Below are 23,017 nucleotides of genomic sequence, written 5' to 3'. Positions count from 1 at the left end.
TTTTGCATGGTATCTGGACCCAGGGGTGTGGGGGGGGGAAAAGGAGCTGCTACCCATGCCTACACCAGAATATAGGTACAATTTTTGTCAGGCAAAACAAATTTGACACATGCCTAAAGGGTGGGAACGCACTGCATGCTGTGATACCCGTTATGTGAGTGGCTGTAGCTAACAGAAAACTCCCACGATTTTCTGGGTTCTCAAGCTTCCAAACAGATTATTTTTGGAATCATTTATTATGGAAATGGGTGCTAAACTTCCACTATATTCTTTAGATTTCCAGAACTAGCTTTTATATCATGTGAAAGTTCAAATAAAATGCACTAATTACCAGGTAAGAAATCATCAGAATAACAGAATGAAGTGCAATGTGAAAGAAGCCATTCTTTTCTCAGGACAATAAAAATATCATTCAAGAGAATAAGAAAAAGGCTGCTGTCCTATACACACATACCTGAGAGTAAGTCCCATTGAGTGTTGTGAGTATACATGCATAGGGTTGCTTTGTAAAGTGTGTTGAGATCCTTCTGTGATAGAAACCCTCAAACATTTTGCATCCACTGAAACTCAAAAACAATTGCTAAATATTACCTCTTGTTGGATCATGTTTGGCTTCTTGTATGGTATAAGTAACAACAGATGAGCTTGTGGCTCTGGAATTTGTATCACTGAGGTTCCACTAACTATGTTACATACTGAACATTTAGAAATGAGTTTTTGTGTAATGTTTTTCATTATCAGGGCCTGCTCTTGCATATTTAACAGCAGCCAGGGATGCAGAAATTTAGCAGATGTGTGGTGTCCTCCCATCATGGAGCAGGTAAGGAAGAAAAAAAATACTTGTCAAAAATTCCTGTATGTTGGACAAAGCAACCGGAGCCGTTAAAAAAATCAGCAACCCTGATTACCCTAATATTTAAAGCACTGTAGAAAAAATGGCTTTAATACCCCCTTAAGAATGTCTCAGGCCAAATAGGTGGGCTACCAATAAATTGCATAATATAATGGGGGGTCTACGTGGGTTCATCAGTTTAAGGGAAAGGGAAGTGGGTGGGTATTTTGATGCTAATTCTATAATGCTTTTCAGACTTTGAACAACAGCTGCTGTAGGTTCATCTCTTTCCCTCCCAGTCCCAGATGTTTTGTGGATGGAGTTTCATTAGTGTTTAGGGACTTGAACACTCCCCCAAGCTCCCTCTCTTCATTTTATGAATAGCTATTTATTATCTAGACTCTAACATCTGTCCTTTTGATGTTGCTCTGATTCCACCCCCTCCCCTTTAAAATGTGGGGCTAAAGAGATTGCATATTTGTAATCTGGTTGTGTTAAGTGTGCTTTACCCTATGGAGCTATATGGCTCCAGTTGACTTTATCATGCATTTGAGTTCTTCCATGAGGATGTGTCACTTTTGTTGTTAGCCTCAACTTGTAAAAAGTGTCATTCTTCTACCTATCCAGTTTAGCCACCCACTAAAGCTGAGCAGGTTAGGATCTGGTAAAGTGCCTGGATGGAGACCACCTGGGAATCTTGTGTATGCCACCTTGGGTTCCTTGGTTGAAAAAAAGTGAGATATGTGGACTGAAATAAAGAAAATAATAGAGCTCATGCAGAATATGTCTCACTCAAATTTGGAATGCACAATAATAAAGCAGTACATTAATTTAATTATGCCCTTTAAGCAATGGAATGCAAACAAAGTGCTATCTTCTTAAATGACTCAGCAGTGTGTAAACAAATGTCTTCCAGAAATAGTTCTGCATGATGCACCCCAAACAGCAGTCAGGGCATTTTTAAAAAATCAAGAAACAAAGATACATTCTTAAAGACCCTTCTTGAAATAAATTACTCTGAAATGTCCTAGTGGCACATGACCAGGGCTGTAAATACTTACATTCTGTGTTAACAACAAATAAATTTGCACCCAAACAATATTTGTACATTAAGAAAAATTAAAACCCACAACCTGCATATATGATGAAATTCAGCACATTTGCATAATTTATTATTCAGTTATTCTTGGTTTGCATAATTGATTGTGGTTTTGCTAGTCATAACAGGGAAAAGCCCTGAAAAATGTTATCCTTCCGCCTCTGGCTTGAGCAGGTATTGCCCAGATACCTAAAAAAGGTAGTTAAATACCACAGAAGACAGAACAATCTTGGTGTCTTATGCTGTAATCCTATACACATTAAGGGTGCAGTCCAAACCCCTGATCTGCTAGGGAGATTTAGATGGTACAAAGGTCTGCCTCTATCCAGTCCAGAACAATTCCACCAGAGAGCAGGGAGGAGTTGAGTTGACTGGATCCTGAGCCAGCCCCACTGCCATCACATGCTGTCATCAGGCTTAATTTAGGCCTGATCACTCTGCCAGCTCCAGACTGTCATAGCCCAGAGCCTGGACCCTATCTTCTGTCCCAGCTGGTTTGAGCAATGGGCTGCGTATTGGTGGTAGGTACATCATTCTGTTATGATTTGCTGCTGTCAGCCGGGGTTTGGATTGTTCTGTTAATCCATACAGATTTTGGATTGCTCTCTTAATTTAATGGGAGTAGGTCCCATTGAATTCATGTACAGGATTTCACTGTTAGTGGATCACAAACTGAACATGAGCTAGCAGTGTGATGTTGCTGCTTAAAAAGCTGACACAATCTTAGTCTCCATTAACAGAAGCATAACAAGCAACAGTTCTGCTCTGTTCTGCACTGGTGAGACAGTTTCTGGAGTATTGTCCAGTTCTGTGTACCACATAATAAGAAGGACATTGACCAACTGGAGCATATCCAGAGGAAAAGTGACCAGGATGGTGAAGGGTCTCGAAACCAAGACCCATGAAGAATGACTGAAAGAGTTGGGTATGTTTAGCTTGGAGAAGGTTAAAGGGAGACATGATAGCTGTCTTCAAATATCCGAAGGACTGTTACAAACAAGCAGAGCTTGGAAAAGTTACTTTTTTGAACTAGAGCTCCCATCAGCCCAATCCAGTGGCCATGCTGGCTGGGGCTGATGGGAGTTGTGGTTCAAAAAAGTAACTTTTCCAAGCTCTGCAAACAAGAAGATTGCAGACTTGTTCTCTGTTGCTCCAGAGGGCAGGAGTGGAAACCTGTCAGTGGCAACTGCAGATAAGCAGATTTGACTAAACGTTTGGGGGATGGGAATCCTAACAGTGAGTATCAAACACTGCTGTTCTGCTTCCGTAGCACACTTCTGCTTGCACATCAGAACTTCCCCTTCTCTCTTCTCCTATTGAGCCCACCAACACTGAAGTTCCCCCCATCCCTCTGGAGCAGATTTGGGAACACAGGGTCACGACCTCTGAATCTAGCAGTGATCTGGACACAGAGTCAGAGGCAGCAGCGGCATCAGACAGGAGCCAGGACAGGTTCAGGGCTCCGAGCTGACTGCTGAAAATAGGGAGACCATTGCACCTGAGGCAGTTGGACAAGAGCCCCCAACCCACCAGGGCTTATAGGACCAGAGCCTGGAAACTTACAGAAACTCGGAAAGCCCAGAAACCTTCCCCTGAACCTAAAGAACCAGATGCCTCACACCACACATCACCAGTCCAGTGGTGCAGCAGCAAACCAGGAGAGAGGCTGTAGAACAGAGGAGGAGTGCCTGTCCTTAGGACAGAGGGTTGGCCATTAATGCTCTGAAGTTTTCTACAGGGGTGTCAAACCTGATCCTGGAGACAGAGGCTTAAAAGCCTCCATCTGTTCTCAACCCTTGTTGGAGCAAGTTGCTCACTTAGAGTTATCCTTTGATCCAACAACCTTTGACCTGTCAAGTGTCCAGCCTTGCCATTTTCTCTGGGATCCAGCATCAGACCAGAACACCACAGAGAGGAGAAAAAGGGAAGTTTCTTTGTCTGAGTGGAACACTGTTAGTTCAGCACTGGATATAACCCAGTAAAAGCTGTTCAGAAGTGGAAAAGCCTTTCTCAGGAGGTGGTGGGCATTCCTTTACTGGAGATATTTAAGCAGAGGCTGGACAGCCATCTGTCAGTGTTGCTGTTGCAGATCTTGCAGTGAGTAGGGGGTTGCCCTTGATGACCTCCAAAGTACCTTCCAACTCTATAATTCTAGCATATTGTGAAGCTTCCCACTTTACTTCCTGGTGGTACCAAGGGCCTTCAGAGTTCCAACATGTTTCTTATTTCAGAGCCACCTGGTGAGTCCATTAAAGGGTTCTTCTCATTTCCACATGAACATCTTAGGTCTGTTTATTTATACTCCTGACACTGAGGCTGTGAACACACTAGTCGCCTACAGCATAGTTTTTCCATTGGCCACACCTGGAGGGGGAACGGGTTGATCTGCCAATTAGTTGTGAAATCTCTTTGAAGCTGAACTTTTTTTAAAAAAAACACTCAAGCTGATCCTATCAGGTTTTAGAGTATAAAGGGGTGGGGTTTGACTAGTGTTAGGTGCTCCATTTTCAGAGGAGAGAAGTGGCAACACACTCGAACTGGCAGAACAGTGAGTGTGTTTCTACCCTTAGCTTGCCCCCAGAGTATGCTGCCCCAGCCTTTACAACCCTCCTTCCTCTCTTATCTGTTTCCTCTCTCCCTGGCAATGCTTGCCATCCCCTTTTATTCAGCTGTAAGCATCCTTAGTTTAATTCATCACAGGTGATGCTCTTTTCCCTTTTTCCTGCTTCAGTCAGTATTTTACTCCTATCTCTAGTTACCTTCACTTGTTTTTGCCTGTTTGCTACCTTGTTCTCTGCTGTTCCTCCTCCTCCTCCTCCATTCCCACTCCCTTCCTGCCCTCCCTTCTCGGTAGCTGGGCCCTGCCTTTATCTTCTGTTGGGCTGAGCAGCGCTGCATCCTCATTGTGCTCTCCGTGCAACATCACTTCTGGTCTGACTGGCTCACCTTCTAGTTGCACCACCAGCACCTCAGTGCTCAAAAGATAAAACCTCTCTGCCCCCTCCTTACACATATCTTCATAGCCATAAGAGAAATAAACTGGATTAGTGAAAAATGAAGGCTGAAATTTGTACAAAACCATATTCTGCCCCCACTACTACATTCTGTGATCTTTACTCTGCTCCTGCAGAATTGTGGTAGACACACAGCCCTTCATATAACTCATTTGACCCACTCTCTGCAATGAGTGAGGTGTACCTTGAGTGCTGCATGGAATAACTCTTTGTCAGTCTTGTGTCCCACTGAGATCTATGGTGGAAACTGTAATGAGAAACGGAGACTCACCTCATGAATACTTATGGTGGAAGTTCTATTGAAACCAGACATCATTCCATCTGATTATCAAAGTCATCATATGTCCTCAGTTCAGGGCAGATGAAAGAGTAAACAATGAAAAAAGTTTCCTGATCTGTATCTGGAGCCTTTTAATGAATACAGAAAATTAACAACAGTGAAACTGCTTATTATAAACTCTTCTTTTGTCTGTAATGATAATCAGTTCTCCTGCAGGTGATAAAAGCTAAAAGGAAGAAACCAATGTGACTGAGTGGACAGAAAGTGTCAAGATGTAGTGTCCCTTTGAACTTTGGAAAGCCAGTCTTGTCTACAAGAATCCAGTAAACAGAATGTAAGGAATTATCATTTTGTCCCTTTATAAATCATCCATGTATGCAAACCTTGAATGTCATGTTCGCTTCTGGTTACTTCATCTTTTACCAACAACTGTTCTCTCCTTTCTCCCCCTGCCAAAAAGAAAAGAAAAGAAAGGTAGAATTAGATAAGGCACATGCTATCGTTCCACAATAAAAATGTCTGCAGACAATGAAAGTGTCCCATACTAGAAGTCAAAAAAGAAAAAGGGTCTTGATGGCCTACAATAAAGAGACAGCTTAGAACTGATGATGAAATATGTAAAATCATAACAGAGTTGTCAAAAGTGATCCAGGAACAGCTGTTTATCCAATAACATTAACAAAGCAAAAGGCTTCTATTCTCATAGTGCAAGCTGACTTCTGGAACACATTGCCACAGCAAATTGAGTATCTGTGTTGAAAGAGTACAAAAATAGGAATACTGACATTTGACGTCTGTTGGATAAGATTGCTGGGGTGGGAAATGGGATGACACCAAACACAGGAAGAAGAAAGGAGGACAGCTCCATATGCATAGAGAAAGGTTTATTATGCCCAACATGTTTTGGAAAAAAAACTTTCTTCAGGGGCGTTCTTGAATAACAGCTCTCAAAGTGATCTTGAAACTATAGTTGCCACAGCAGTGGTTTTCAGACCAGGTCAAAATGTGCTCTCATAGGGAGTGCTTTGTCCAGTGGTGCAGAGTTGCAGCAATATCCTCCCATCAGCAGCATCACTGCCACTAACTAGGAGGGTGTGGTGCCAGTGAAGTTGGGTCTGCATAGGCCTCCCAACAGGAGTGTCAGATGGGCTTCACTAATGCAATCATACAGCCCTGAACTTGTTGCTGACTTCCCCTTCCCACTAGTAAATGGCAGAGAATCTGCTACTGGGAGGCTATTGCTACCGCTCTGCCCTGCCGAATAAGCTGCTCCTATCTTTCATGCTGGCATTGGGCTGTTATTTACACTCTGGAGTCCCTCCTGGTCCTGCAGATCTTTCTTGCTATTGCTGCCTGTTTGCCTGCCCTTTCTGACTATGCAAGCAATTACAAGAATGAGAAGATGAAGAAGGTACTCCTGGTTAGTTGTGCAATTGTGCAGATTGAGTCCAGAGAGAGAGCACAAGAATTTGGGTAGTAGTGGCTAGGAGAGCATGGAGGCCCATAGAGGTCATCTTCATCTCCAACCTACTGCGCTGTGCATTTTTTCCCTTGGTCAGGGCCACACTTTTCCAAGGTTTCTCATGTACAGCTTGTTCTGATCAGTGGCAACAATAGGAATATATATGAGAGGGCATAGAAGGGGCAAATTAAAGTACCTTTCCATTAATTAACACAGGGGTCTAGCAATGGAAGGGGGTGGGAGGGAAAGCTACTTGTCTGGGAAGGGGAGTGCTCATCTCCCTACTTACTCCCCACAACTCAGAACTGTTTACTATGTTGCAGATATATAACTTGTTGATGCTGTTGTAGGTTATTTTTCACTGTTGTTAATTATGTGTTTTAAAATTGTTGTAACCTACCCCTGGGACCTTTAGGTGAAGGGCGGGTAATAAAATCTAATAATGATAATAACAATGATAATAATAACTTCATCCAATCAATTTCACAATTGTTATAACACACTATTATGTCTTGTTTCTGTAACTGAAAACAATATAAAAACAAAATCCAATCCAAAACAAAAAATAAGAGGCACATTTATAGGATTAATAGAGCTCTGTTCAGGAGTAGGTATGGGGAAGAAATTTGATTCTATTCGCCTTTTTAGTTAAGGTGACCTTAACTAACTCGCACTTTCTGAAACAATACATGAACCAAAATGCACCTATCATTCAAAATTTACACTTCTCCAAATTTTGCAATGAAGTTCTCCAACCAAGTAATGTGTACAAAAAAAATCATACATGCTTAGGTAAAGTGTGCATAGAAATACATATATTAGTAAAATAACATACACAAATGTAATATATTAAGGGAAATTTCTTTGCAAAAATGTGTATATTAGACAAAACTGCATAGAAAATGTGTTGATTAGGAGAAATTCACACTAAAATGCTGATGAATTTTCATGAGGACTTTTTTGGAAGAAAAAAAAGCAAGGTGATGTTGAAAATGTGGAAACCTGAATTTAAAATTGGAAAGATGAGAAATGGAGAGAAACTGAACTGGACATACCCATCCCTATTCATATGTTAGAGTGGACAGCAGGGAAGGCACACTGGAGGGAAACCTGGTCCACAGGGGGAGCCTGCTGGACTTATGGAGGCTTCCCATGTGATGTGCAACCCTGATCATGCTGACTTTTAAACTGGGTGGGGAGCCTACCCTTGCAACACATGGAGAGAGGCAGGAATGAAACAGAGGGGGGTGAGTAGGGATGCAGGAGAAATTCGATTCAGTTTGCGTTTAAAGCCAAATTTGTCAAAGTCAAAACAATATGAGAATCAAATAGGAGATGTCCTTTCCAAAACAATATGAGAACTGAAACACAGCTATACTTCAAAATTGACATGTATCTGAATTTTGCGATGAACCTTTCCAACCTACGAATGTGTATAAAAAAATCATATATTAAAAGGTGTGAATGAATATATGGATGAAAATAACATACAAAAATGTATTATATTAGGAGAAATGGCTTGCAAAAATGTGTACATTATTCAAAACTGCATACAAAAATGAGCATAGGAGGAATTTATGCTAAAATGCTGAAGAATTTTCATGAGGATTTTTAAAAAAATTGCTGCAGAATTGTGGGAAACTAAATTTAAGATCTGAAAAATGAGAGATTAAGAGAACTGAAATTAACTGATCCGTCCATCCTTAGGGGTATGCTATTTTGTTCCCATTCTAATCACATAAGGACTTTAGTGCCTGAACAAGGGCTAGACTGCAGTCCAGAGAACTGACAGATTTCTTTACATTTCCAAATACAGCAGGAGCTGTGAATCATCCATGGCTTCCCCTGATTTTCCTTTCCTCTGTCCCATTATCCTGTTCCTCTTACACCTGTTATCCAGAATATCTAGACTCCTACTTGTTATAGCAGGCTTAGGGCAAGCAACAAGACCAGTGGTGGAACAGGAAGGAACATAAAGGCTTTCTAGGTTACCACATGTGTCTGCAGAAGTGCAAATATCAAGTTCCATACCATGCTACAGCTACAGCTGAAGCAAAAAACAGCAACCCTTGGAATTCTGGTGGGACCAGGGGTGCATGCAGGAAGGAAAGCTTGGATTCTTTTCCTTATTTATTGATTCATTTATTAAATTTATATCCCGCCCTTCCTCTTGAAAGAGTCCAGGGTGGCAAACAAAACAATTTAACAACAGCAAAAAAGTATTCTGAAAACATTCTAAACCAGTTCTTGTTAAAACATTATAAAAAACAGTTGCCATTCCTCTCTTCAATAGCACTGATAGCAGTCACAGTAAGAGGTCTTGACACTGATAATTGATCAGAAATGAGAGAGCCAGTTGACTTGAGTGGATTCATGATTCATTGCCAGGTTGCAAAATGGCATTAAAAAGCTGCAAATGGCATGGAAATTTGTGGTGAGTTTTAAACTAGTATGTACATTTCATGATTCAAAGGCACTTTAGACCTCTCGTAGCACAGCTGAGAAACGTCTCCCTGGCTTCTTTCTTTCAATCGATACCATTAAAGTCCTTAAAGAAAATCCTTCTCTGTATAGTTATAAAATATCAATTACGTACATTTTCATTAGCTGAATGTACTGATCTGGACAGATTCATTGGTTGTTTGTTTCTCAGTAAGAGATTGCTGGCATCAGACCAGCCAACGGATATTAACAAAGAAAACATAATTTGAGCATTCTGATGGAGTCTTTTGCCCTAAAGATGAGCTTTCAACTCTCTCTCTCTCTCTCTCTGTATGTGTGTGTGTGTATGTGGGGGGGGGGCACTCAACCAGCATGCCTCCTATGAGTTAGCAGTGTCTCTGAATAACAATGATTTAGCATTTTGTAGCACCTTCTATTGAATTAGGTCAACAGCACATAGAAACAAAGACTGAGCACCAAACTAATGTTCACATGCACGCATATGAAACATCACCCCAAGCCTCCTTTAGAAACTGGGAAAATACTAATGGAGCCCAGTGCCCTGATTCCTTCCCTTAATGTAATTATTTAAAATACGTGTAGGATGCCTTTTCAGCTTTGAACATATCAACTCACAATATAAAATCAATAAAAGTTTGAAATAATAAAGTATAATAAAAATGCAATTGATATCGCTCTCCTCTAAGAAAACATTGCTGGGTGTGTTTGAATTGCAGCTCTTCTATCATAGGTACAGTCAGATCCATTATGAAAATTGGCATTCTATTAAACATTCTTAAGCTTTCTAAAAAGTACGTGTGAGATCTGCAGCAAAATGTTGCAGTGTGGATTGCTCCTGTTTACTGGTGCAAGGTGTTCCATAATATTGGTGTGGCCATTGATAAGTCCCTGTCCCTTATCCCAGCCAGCTATGTTTCCATCATTGTTGGGACACAGAGAAGGGCCTCCCTATTTGAACTTAATGAGTGGGCAGGCTGGTATGGAAGGAGGCAAACCCTCAAACCATTTAGGGCATGCAGGTCAGAAGTGGCTCATTGGGTTGATTGGAGTTGCTGCATTAGCTTCCCAGGAGGGAGAATGTGAGGACCAAGTCAGTGGAAAGGGCAGCACAGTGCAAACATACTGTCAGGAGCACATTTGCACTGGATCAACCTCCATGCTGCTTTCCCCTCCACCTCTCCCTCCCAGTAAGTAACAGTGAGCCACCTGCCAAGCATAGCAGCTCCGCCCCTTCCCATAACCTGCTTCTGGTCCAGGTGTTGCAGGATAGGAGTGATGTGGTCTCATGGGCAAGCATCCACTAACATCCTTGCTAACAAATCCTGGACCAATTGGACTTTTTGAAGACTCTTCAAAGGTAGCTTCACTGTAAGAATTCAATCTATGTATGTTATTGTAGCCAGATCAGACCTCTTTAGGAACAGGTTCAGCTGGTGCACCACACTAAGCTGGATAAAGACATCCTTGATCACAACCACCACTAGGGCATCCAAGTACGAGTCTGCAGGGCCAGCACCAGGGCCCCTGTGGGACCCCTCCTTAGGGTAGGAGGGTAGCACTCCCATTCTGCAATCCATGGCAGCATCAGCTGTCAATGCTGCCGCAGATTGTGGAGGGGAAGCTCCCAGGCACCTCCCCCCCATATAGTTAGTGTGTGCAACGCATGCTTCACCTACCTCTAAGTGCTCTTGGAAATGACGTGCATGCTGTGTGTGCATGCCTGCCATCAACCAAGATGGCAACATAGGCATCAGCCCCTTAGGGAAGCCTCCACCGCCACCTTGGTTGATGGAAGGCATGTGCACATAGACTGCACTTCATTTACAGGAGCACTAGAGTAGGTGGGACACGCAGGGGGTTATTAGTTCTGCACAGCCTGTATAGAGGGGTTGTGCTCCAGCACCATGGGCCCAGGGAAGGTTGGTGCTCAAGGGCCCCAGCATGCCTGGCATTGGCCCTGCGAGTCTGTATCCAGGAGGATCCCCAGACTGCAAACCTGATGTTGCCCTGTAATTCCCTGGTTAGGAATATAAATTTGTATAGCTCATAATGCTTAGATATGTTCTGAGTCAAGTGTCCTTTCCCTGAGAACATCTTCAGGTTGGAATGTAGAACTGGAGGCTTACACGTACCCATTCATATATACAAATGTATGTACATATTCAGTAAATACAAGTACTGAATATGAAAACCTCTACACGTGCCTGGGCAATGTTTAGTTCAGCTTGAAAATGTGTTTATTGGATACATGCATGTGACCTCAGAAGAACCATGTTAGGAATGTTCTGTGATTGACACTTTAGCAACTATAAGCCCACTCTGAGCATTCTGGGAATTCATAAATGTGACGGGCTGGGATTTGCAGGGGCCCTTGTCATGCTTCCGCATAGCTGCTACAAAATGATATACACCAGTAGATACTTTCTACCCCTCTACCCCGCTCCAAATCCTTCCATGGTGTGATTTGTCTGTTAGGTGAGAGGTAATGCCAATGAATCACTTTCCCTTTCTTGGCTTCTCTTTTGACACTGCCAGGAATTAATGGCACATCTCTTCATTCCTTCCACATGTAGATATTGTATTACAAAGCTTTCATTCTGATGCCAATGCATATGATAATAAAGGAAACTGAGTCAGCTTTGTTCTTTAGGTCTGTTAAATCCTTCCAAGCCCAAGTCTCAGCTAAACCTTTTAGCTCCCCCAAAGACTGCTGAGATTTTGCAGCTTTAAAAATGCCCCAGTGTCATATATTCAAACAGGGCATAAGGTTTTGCTTACCTTGCACAGTTGAGCTATGTGAAACATACACATACATGCCATTTTGTTAATCTTAACCCCTCTCTTTACATTTTAGCTTTCCTCAAAATACTCACAGATGTTTCTCCTGACCAGCCCCTCCCCTCCAAATTTGCCCTTAGATTTGCCACACAATTTAGGACCCAGGAAGTTCAGGGTTCTACACCATGCATGTCCCTCCAACTAATGGACAGTGATGGCGATGATGGGTGAAGCTAACATGCTCATTCTTGTACTCCCCCTTTGCATGCTGATTAAGCCTAGATGTAGCATACTTAAACAAGGCTATGGGAAGAAGTTAAAACAGGTGAATTCAGATAAGTGTATGACCACTTTCTCATCTTCAGTTCTGCCTGCAGATACCTATTCAGTTATCCACACCAGTTATTTGTTTGTTTGTTTGTTTAATTTATATCCCGCCCTTCCTCCCAATAAGAGCCCAGTTCTCTGGTGCCATTTCAAATACCAAGTCCACTCAAGTAAGAACATTTGTGCCAATAAGCAAGGTCTTTGCATCAATTGCACAGAAACTGTAGCAAAATGAAATTCCCCTTGTCACGTGTAATTCTCGCTCTCTATTGGCCTTCCAGAGGGATGCAAAATACATCACTATCATTTGGCCTGTCTCTTTGAATGGATGCTATTTGTTTAGCTTTTTGCTAAATTGAATTTTTGTTCTGTTTTATTCCTGTTGCATGCTGTCTTGAGTTGCAGAAAGATGGCTAACAATGATTTTAATAAATAATAAATAACAAAATGCAAAGGGGTTGGCGAACAGGAAGGAACAAGTGGGACCTTTTTGCCCAGTCACAATCCAACTTTTAAAAAATCCTTTCTCCAGACTCACATTTCATCAGATCTCCCAATCCCCATTACCAACCCCTTTCCTCCCCCACATAATCAATTCTCAGACACAACAGCCCCATTTCACCCATCTCCCATTTATAAGTTTAACATTTTTTTTATTGTAGACTCCTAGGACCCTGTTCTACTAAGTCATTCTGTCAGCACAAGGATTACTGCTATCACATTGGGACATTCGTTCTTCTCCTTCCCTATACCCACCGTTCGCCCTCTCCAAATTTGCCCTGGAGAATTGGGGGAACCCCTTGAACAGATTTATGGGGCACACAGACGGAGCAGTGGGGGAACACTAGCGGTAATCCTTGTGCTGACGGGTCTCTGGCTAGGTTGGATACAAGCCCCGATTCTGATCTTTCCCTTTGTCTTTTCCCCTAACCCACTTTTAACCCCATTTGAAAACGTAAGTGTCAGAGGTTTTCCCCTCCCAGTACTCCACCACAGCAACAGAGGAGCTATTGTGTTTCCTGATTCCTAAGCCTCCTGAAACCAAAGGGGCATCACACACACACTCCCATGCAGGAAATGGGTTTGAAAGCAACATTCCTCACCCACCCCTCACCCCCATAAGCATTGTGTGAGAACCCAGAGCAGGATGCCTTTGAGGCAGTCACAAGCATGGATTGGAAGCAACTTCCGGGGGGGGGGTTCTCCCTTTTATTTTTCAATGTTATGCACTTCTGCATAATTTGAGGTTCCTCTGCATATACTAAAAACCTCAGTATTTTTTTGTGGGTGGCCCTATCCATTGGCACAGGGACATCAAAGGTTTCTATTAGAGGGAAAGACTGGACATCTTAATACACCTTTACATGTGTTTCACCACAGCATGATCTCCAAAAGCACTTCAAAATTTACTTCAAGCAAAACGTTATGACAATGCTATTGCACAGGAAAGCTTATTCAGAGAGCCAATTGTTATGCTTCAGTAATGCAAAACTCCCATAAGCCTTCCATCACAAAATATCTAATCTGCTTTAACAGGCAATAACCTTGCTAAATGGACATAGTTTTGATATGAGGGGCTGGCTGCCCTCCCCCCTTTTTTAATTCTAGAAGGGTGTGTACTCAACATACACAAACCCCTCAGAAAACCTTCGCCACCTTGTAAGCAGCAGCTGCCTCTGACAAATTTCAGAGACAGCCCCAACCCCTTGATTTTTTGATGAGGGTTTCATCCCCATCACCAATGTTGGGAAAAAACTGAAATTTTCAGCACAGCTCTAAAACTAATTCCCCAGTTTTGGGGGAACTGTTCAGTCAGAGACTTTCCTGGAAAAGAACAAGAAATGTATTGTACATTTAAAACAACACAAGGCCTTTTCCATAGCTCTGCTAGAAAACTCAGTTATGTTTCACAGTGTCATATTTTCCTCCCTCATAATTTTATTATCTTTAATGTGATTATTATATAATCAAGAACAAATGTTCTCACACCAAACCTCATTGCAACAGACTTTTTTTAACCACAAAATTTATAGGATGCCTGTTTAATGCACGTGTTTCATTTTTACATATAAGAAACTTTTTCACAAATTAAAGCCAGGCACATTTGGAAGATGAGTAATTATCTGTCTGCTGTATCCATCTGTCTACCCCAGGACTGGGGGACAAATGTAGCCTTCCAGGCCTCTTCCAGTTCCTCAGGACTCTCTCCCCAGCCCACGCACCTTTCCCAGCCATGCCTCCTTTTCCCAAGCCACACACCTCACCGGGATCCAGTTTTGCACCCTCCTCGAGTGCTTTTGCTTGGCTGGAATGTCTCATTCAATGCTGATAATTCTTGCCTGGATGGAGGACAGAGAGGAGGGTGCGAGTGTGGAAAAAGTAGCCTGCTGCCAAATTTACATTCCTTGGTCCACCCACTTTTGCCTCTGGCCCCACCAACCACTGGCAAGTGGCCCTCAGAAGTCTGCCCAAAAGGAAATGCGGCCCTGAGCCTGAAAAAGGTTCCCCATTCCTATTACACACACATACACACAGTTTTTTAAAATAATAATAATAATAATTTGCCTTTGTACTTGGCCTTGTGCTTTCTGCAAAGTGCTTTCTGGCAATTTCAACTTACAATAAATGCTGGAGTGTGACTGAAAACCAACATGATTCTCAAATAACATGACTGTAAGGTTAAAAGAAACCTAAAGCCTTTCCCATGTGGGAAATAATCTTGTTTCCTTCAGATGTGTTATTTTCACATGCATTTTATTAATAATGTAGCTGACATTTACAAAGCTGTCTAAATCAAGATCACAAAGGGTCAGCGTGGAGGAAATCTTTCTCTCCCCCCACCCTCCAGAAAGTGCCTAAATGATTTAATACTAAAACCTATGTTCAAAACAGTTTTGAGCCTATAGGTTTGAACTACCAGGAGTGTCCATGAACATATATATTTATTCATTTAGAATGCAACCCAGCGAAACCTGGGTGATGGGATGCAGTGCAATCCTATTCATATTTACACACAAGTAGGTCCTACTGTGTTAAGTGGGGCTTACTCACAGGCCAGTGTGCAGAGGATCATAATTCTAAGCACTCCCATTGAAATTAATGACTTTAAAATGCACAACTTTCTTTGGATTGTGCCAGTATTTGTTTTGATTTCTACCCCAGACCCAAATAGTGGCTCACAAACCCATCTTTTCAAAACTTTTAAAAACATGTAAAATTCATAGAACAACCAGTGAACATAAAACAAAACAATCAAGAAGTCAGTAGGTAAAATTTGCAAATGAGCTAATAAAACCAGAACAATCAGTTGGCACAGTGCCTTGTCAAATGGTGGGGAGGAGGAGGAGCAGAGCCTTCTCAGAAAAACTCTTGAAGGTAAAAAAAAAAAAAAGTAGACCTGTCTCTGGGAGAACCAGAGGAACATTCAGTTTCGTTCTCCGCAGTATGACGTTCTGTTTCCAAACCATGACCGAGAACAGTTTCCACAACATTAAACTTAGAACTTCTAGCAAGAGAAATTCTACAGCTTCCCTAGCCAGTTTGTTCCAGGGCTCCTGTGAGGTGTAATCGAAGGAACTACCTAGAAACAAAACTTCTGCCACAGATGTTAGGCCTCTTTCTCACCACAATCCTTCATGTTCCTCCAAGGCACTCCAGAAAGTTGGAAAACACTCAAGGCTGAAGCGCTCCACATATCTGCTGTGGAGGCCCTACTGATCCTTATACCTGGAGCTTGTGCTGCAGTGAGTCATAGCAAGGCTTTGTCTGTCATGCCTCCCTGATGGTAGGAACTCCCTCCCAGCAGAAATATGTATATCTCCTTTCCTGATATCTTTTCATCACCAGTTTAAGACTGTTCCACCTGCTCCTTGGGAGTTCATAATATGATCACCTGTTGCTGTGTGACTATGTGCCAACCTGCTATTTTTATATTGTTATGATATGATGATTTTAATATTGCTATTTTGTTCTGTATTTTAATATAAACTGTATATTTTGGCTGAAGGGCAGTCTAAATATATGATAAAACAAAAATATCAAAATATTGGAGGTCATTACCTATTCCCAGTAGATACTCTCATTTTTTAAAAAAACCTAAAGATAAAGATAGGGTGAAGTAACAGTCATACCCATCACTTTTGACTTCCCCAGCTAAATCCATCAAAGTCCTTTAAGTTTCAATGGGATGAGGATATTATTTACATAGAACAGAAGTCCATAACAAGGACATCAAGACTTATAGTCACTTGTTCTGATGGAGTGACCATCGTGGCACCCACACAAATAGTTAAGTATGACCTGTGATCAATTTAGCTGTATCATTTCCACTTGTCACACTAAGGAGCCAGTAGATTGCCAAAGGGTAATTGAACTTACTGACTCGTTGCAACCTAAACAATAAAACAGAAGTTGATAGGAAGAACTGATGAGCAAAATAATCCTTTAAATGGAAAAAGGTATGTAAGGCTTTTGCAAAATTATCCCTTTAACAATGTTTGGATGCTGTATAATTCAATGTATCAGTCTGAAAGAGCTAAGACTACAGTTGCAGCCAGCTGTGATCACCCATCCTTTCACTGGTTCCCCTCTTTTCCTAGATCTCAATTCACTGCCTCCTCTTTTGCTAGGCCCTTTTCTTTCCCATCTTCCTAAACCCTTATAGCAGCCCAGCCAATGGCAACCAGAACATGACCACTTGAAACATTCATTTTTCTATTAGCTAATTTTCTCTTTCTTGGAAACAGTGATTTCTATATTGGCCTGGCTATTGGGGGAATGACCTGGGTATATGTTCTCTACTGTAGAGGATACTTTGCTCTCTTGAATTGATTGAAAGAAACTCAACGGCTGCTTTTGCACTTGACTCAAGGCTCTTAAGAGGTCAGGTTTTGATGACTCTTAAAGACAAATCACTGCTGGAACAATCACTTTGGATGGTGTAAAGTTGTGCCTGCTCCACTGAATTTATTCCCCATTTGCTTCCAAACAGGGTTTTGAAAGCTGAATGCTGTGTTGGGATGAGGACCCTTGCCAAGTGTGACTCAGGAAAAGAATTTAAGTTTGATGACCTCAGCACTATCCTTAGTGGAATATTTGTCCACATCATAAAACCACCGGACATGATATGGAAAGGCAATTGACATTAAACCAAATGATATAATCCTACCTAATGAGATTATAATGAATCCCAAGTGAGCTGGGTATTATTGGGCAATGCTTTCAAAGTGTTACTGAAATAGTTTTTATGGAGTGAAAGCTGCTTGTTTGCCAACCAGTGGTCAGGAGCTCAGATCACGCTTAATCGGTCAGCTGATCTTGGTGCTCAAACCTGTAGCATTCTCTCTATTTATAAAACATCTTTAATGAGTAGTTTTACTTTTTTTTTTAAAGAACAACCCATTTTAGTAAAGTACTTTTTATTTTCACACAAATTCCCTCCTTAACTCTTACCTCATCAGCTAACTGTTTTCTGAATGGAAAATGGCTCCTCTAGGGAGTTAAGTTATTCTGTAAATTTACAGTTTATGAACTTCCTGGTTGCTAAATGTAATTGGCCTTTGACCTCATGCCTCATCGCACCTTGGGAGTTTGTAGATCTCTTCCAGCCCGTTCACCTAATCATGTTTTTTTTTTTTAACAAACTTTGCTTAAGGTAGATATTTGACAGGATTATACAAATATGATCTCACTGGCATAGAACTGTAGCTCATCCTCATGTTGTTTGAATGCTTTCCAAGTGCAACTTTCAGCACTTCCTTTGTTGTGGTCTTTCCTAGATCATAGGACAACAATTTTATCTTTAAAAGCAGCTCCAGGTTTTCCGCTAAGACTAGGCCACAACTTTCAATTCTCTCCTTGCTTTGCAACTGCTTGAAGATCTTGTTAGGTCAGTACAAAGAATCTAGGTTATAAAAGCTATAAATTTAGAGTAAATTCCTGCAAAAAATAAAAAAATAAGAATGGCTGAAGCAAAGTAATGCGTATTCATACGTAGGGAAGGATGAATCTGTCAATTTTCAGTTCTCTTAGTTTCTCATTTTTTTAATCTTATATTCAGTTCTCCACATTTCTATAGCAATTTGCATTTTTTTAAAAAATCATTGTGAAAATTCTTCAACATTTTAGTGAAAATTTCTCCTAAAAGGCATTTTTGTATGTATTTGTATGTGACAAATACACACATTTTTGCAAGCAATCTTCCCTAATATAATGCATTTTGTATACTATTTTCACTAACATATGCATTTATATGCACACTTCATGAATTGTTTGGCTGGAAAACTGCACAGCAAAATTTGGAAAAGTGAGAATTTTGAAGGAAGGCTGTGTTTCAGTTTGCATATTGTTTTGAAAAGTGTGAATTCAGTAAGGTTGCCTTTAAATGAAAACTGAATTGAATTTCTCCCTCATTCCTATTTATAGGTAAACTATGTTCTATCTCCACTGTCAGAGGCAGTATGCCTTTGATTGCTAGGAATCACATGGGGGAAAGCACAGTTATTTTCAGGCTTCCCATAGACATCTGGCTGGCCATTGTAAGAACAAGATCCTGGACTAGTTGGGCCATTGGCCTGATCCAGCAGGCTCTTCTTATCATAATACCCTTCTGAACACAATAATTATTTCCAGGATCCCAAACATTCCAGATTTCTCTTTATCAGGAGATGAAGGCAAGGACTCTACACTTGAAGGCAAAGGAGAAGCAAGGTGAGCCCCAGAAGTACTGCTATTGGGTGAACCTGCAGGGTCCAAGGATATGGTACTGCCATCATCTGAGCCTTTGGTCCAAGGATATGGTACTGCCATCATCTGACTCAGAGTATTCTACCATAGAAGACCCATAAGGATCTGAGGCTCCCCTGCTCCATTGCAGTAGGAGATTTACTGGAGAAGGCAGCTTAAGTCAAGGAGCAGCTTGCAGCAAAGGTGGTCCTAACCATCAGGCTGTATCTGCTGCTACTGCTATGTAAGGGATCAGATTCAATTTGTTTCTTGCTAGAGTAGCTGCAGAGCTTGATGTTACCCAGAGTATGGCCCAAACCTTGTGCCCTGCCCATAGCTTGGACCTTGTCCCACCTTGTCTTCCAACCTGGTTGGGCTTTGCCATATCTCACTGCACTGGACCTATCTCTACCACTTAGCAAGAGTCACACAAAGAGTTTGCTAAATGTACATCCTGTGATGACACATGAGAAGGTGTTCTCAATAGTGATATACCAATTGTAGAATGGCCTCCCCTCACATGCTTGGCTGGTGCTGACCCAGATGGGTTTTAGGCTTCCTTTAAGAAGGACACATTTATTCACTGGGGCATTGGGTTAAACTGATATGAAGTGGAATAAGACCCCAGCCTTGCAGATTTTTTTAAAAAAATGTTTCTGATGGTTTCAGTGAGAGTCCTATAATAGGCACAGAAATGTCCCTATGGTAACAGGATTAATCAAGGGCCATTTCTTGCCCCCATTCTTGATCTTCCATGGTGTAACCCTTCAGTCTCCTCTAGTAACTAAGTAGAAGAGCCCACTGATCATCTCTGACAGGGCCGTCCCTACCATTAGGCAGAATGAGGCAGCCACCTAAGGGAGCAGATGCTGAGGAGCAAGCACTGGATTTAGCTATGTGTGCTATGCAGCTTCCTCTGTGCCCCTTAAGCTAGCCTAGCCTAGCCTCAGATGCAGTGGAGGATGCTGTTCCATTGCCAGTTTCCATATAAGATTCACTGCCAGTCTGGTCACCTTTTGTACATGAATTGGGGGGAGGCACCATCTTGTCCTTTGTGTCAGGCAGCAAAATGTATTGGGCTCTCCCTGACTTTGAAGGCAAGGAATTGGGGCTGAGCAGCTGGATCTCTCTCAGCCTATGATCAGTAGTGAGAGCCAGTGTGGTGTAGTGATTAAGGTGTTGGACTATGAACTGGGAGACCAGGGTTCGAATCCCCACACAGCCATGAAGCTCACTGGGTGACCTTGGGCCAGTCACTGCCTCTCAGCCTCAGAGGAAGGCAATGGTAACCCCCCTCTGAACACTGCTTACCATGAAAACCCTATTCATAGGGTCGCCGTAAAACGGAATCGACTTGAAGGCAGTCCATTTCCATTTTCATGATCAGTAGCAGAGAGCATTGCAGGATGGTGGTCAGCTGGGCCATTGCTACTTACCGGGAGGTAGAGGGGAAGGGCCAAGGTGGCTGCAAGGCTAGTATGGTGCAAACACACCAGCCTCTACTTCCTAGTGGGCAACAGTGATGTGACCAACTAGAGGTCAGGTGAGCGCTGCCACCCCACAACATCTGCCCATGATAAAACAAATCTTTCCTTGCTGTCAATTCAACAACTTGACCTTGTCTTCTAGACATAAACAATGTCCATCCATTTAAAAATTAGGAATCATTGGAACAAAAGACTGAAAAATTAACCAAAGCTGCAGTCAAATACAAAGGACTAAAGTTCACACAGATTCTCTCAAATTAACACAGTGTTTAATAACTCCTGTCTCTCTGCTTTCCTTATTTGTTCTCTCTTTTCTAAAGAAAATCTTTTGGGTAGTCTGGGTAAAACTTGAACAATTATAGAACAATCCCTCAACTCCCCCAGTGTAAACTTTACATGAGAGGAAGCATCTTTTCATGACTGTTTTCTGTGTTGAATTGTCGCTCTTGGCCTGCCTGAAGCAACACTTGTATCCCTAGAGCTCTGCAGTCTGTTTAGTTTCCACCCACTGTCTACCCTCTGGCACTATTGCTAATGTGCCCCAGAAGGCTTTGCTCCTGTCATTCCCAGCATGTAGGGCTGTGCATGCAGGGCTACAGATAGCAAAACACACTGGAAGCAGATAACATCGGGAGCTCTGTAAGGTTTCTGATGGAGATTGATGAAAGAGAGGAGGCTAGGCACTGCCAGTGATTTGACCCTCAGTACGTAACTCCTGGTCCAGATCTTCTAACCCATCCCCTTTCACAATATTTTTCTGGAAAGGAAAAATAAATATTCCTTGCATATTAGTATTAGTGTTTTCCCCTGGCTGGATTGTGTCCTTCAGCTGTGATGATGCCTCTTGCATGCCTGGATGGAGGATGAAGAGATGCATGTGGACAGAAACCTCTCACTTTTGCATTGCTGGAACGTAGCCTGCTCTTCAAAGCATCATATCTAGTGCTCCTCCTGCTTTTGCCTCTGGCCCCACCCACTTACACCTCTGGCCTCACCCACCATGGGCATGCAGCCCCTGGAAGGTTGCTTTTTAGGGAATAGGGCCCTCAAGCTAAACAAAGGTTCCCTATCCCTTGAAGCTCCAACAAGGTGAGCAAACATTTTTATAAAAAAAAATATCTGCAGCATTCTACAACTGCCAATGGGCTTTTCTTAAGAACATGAGAATTAGCTTCCTGGATCAGATCAGATCAAGATCTCTTTAGCCAAGCATTCTCTTTCCAGTCCATTGAAAATGGCAGCCTTCCCTTATTGTTTGTCCATTGTAATTGGTATGGAAAAGTATTTTGCCTACGTACATTAGATACTTTGGCATTCCTGACATAACATTTGTTCTCTGGAAAAAAACAGTCACACCTGAATGTTGTTTAAGAGAGCCCAATTGCACATAGCGGATTAAAGCCTGGTTTGTGGAATATAGTGTCCTCAGTAAGTGACTGTTTGAAGTCCAGCCATTATTTATCACTTTATCAGGTCCAAATCCATATCCTCTATCATGCCTTCTGCTTTTGTGAGCAGGTAATTCCTGTGAAATTGAGGAGAATGCTTTCAAAGGAAGGTGTGAATCAAACTGGACATTAGAAATGATGTGTTGCAAATTTAGGTATTGCAAATTTAGATATTCAATAAAAAGGACATGCAAACCTCTGATGTTCCACTTTCCCTGAGACAACTTGGGTTTCCCATTCAAACTAAACTCAATATTTTCCTTCTTACAAATGAAAATAAGGATGTATCCTTCACAATCCCACCTTGCAATAAATCTTCCTCTTGCTAAATCCTACAGTAAGCAGCTTCTTCAGATTAATCTAATGCTATTTCCTTTTATTAATCGAGCCTGATGCTATTGAATGCAATGAGAAATCTGGAAACCTTCTGTGGTAAGTAAGTACCAATAAGGAGAATGGTCAACTGCCAAAGAACTTACACTCTTTGTAATCTTGATTGCCTAGCCATGCAGAGGGAACATTTCCAATTTTTACTCCTGCCAAATAATTGAAGGATAATATTTTACAGCCTGATAAAAATTAACATTTGGCATGTAATTATAGTGCTTCTTTAAAAGAGACCCCATAAAAGATACATGATTAGAAAGTTAAGGATCTAAATAGAATTTCAATAATGTAACAAATAATTTACAAGTGATAACCCATCTAAGTGTGCAGGAGAAAGTAGGACTACTTAAAAGAACTGGCAATGAATTCCTTCAATTAATGGAATGATTTCTCCTCTGTCTTCATATTGGTATAAGGCACAGTAGTTTTTGAACTTTCTACCTTTCTATCAAGGAATCCTTTCCACATAATAATTGTCCATTGCACAAGACTGAGGGCATATTCTCCAATGAACAGCTAGTTTTTGCTGAGAGCTGGCTGGTGTTGAACCTCATTGCTGTGTTGTGTGAACTGAGAATACAATTTCCTGTGACTGCAAAAAGTATTTCAGAAGAAGATTGGTAGTGGTAGGCAAGCTGTCTTTCAGGGAAGTTTGTCTGGCCTTTCTGAAGTTCTCATTGAAGATAAATTTGGAAGGAATGCCAAGGTCCCCTCAGC

The sequence above is a fragment of the Rhineura floridana genome, chromosome 6 (assembly GCF_030035675.1).
Source record: "Rhineura floridana isolate rRhiFlo1 chromosome 6, rRhiFlo1.hap2, whole genome shotgun sequence".
Classification (NCBI taxonomy): domain Eukaryota; kingdom Metazoa; phylum Chordata; class Lepidosauria; order Squamata; family Rhineuridae; genus Rhineura; species Rhineura floridana.
The sequence above is the reverse complement of the archived record's forward strand: the minus strand, read 5'-3'. Positions refer to the sequence as shown.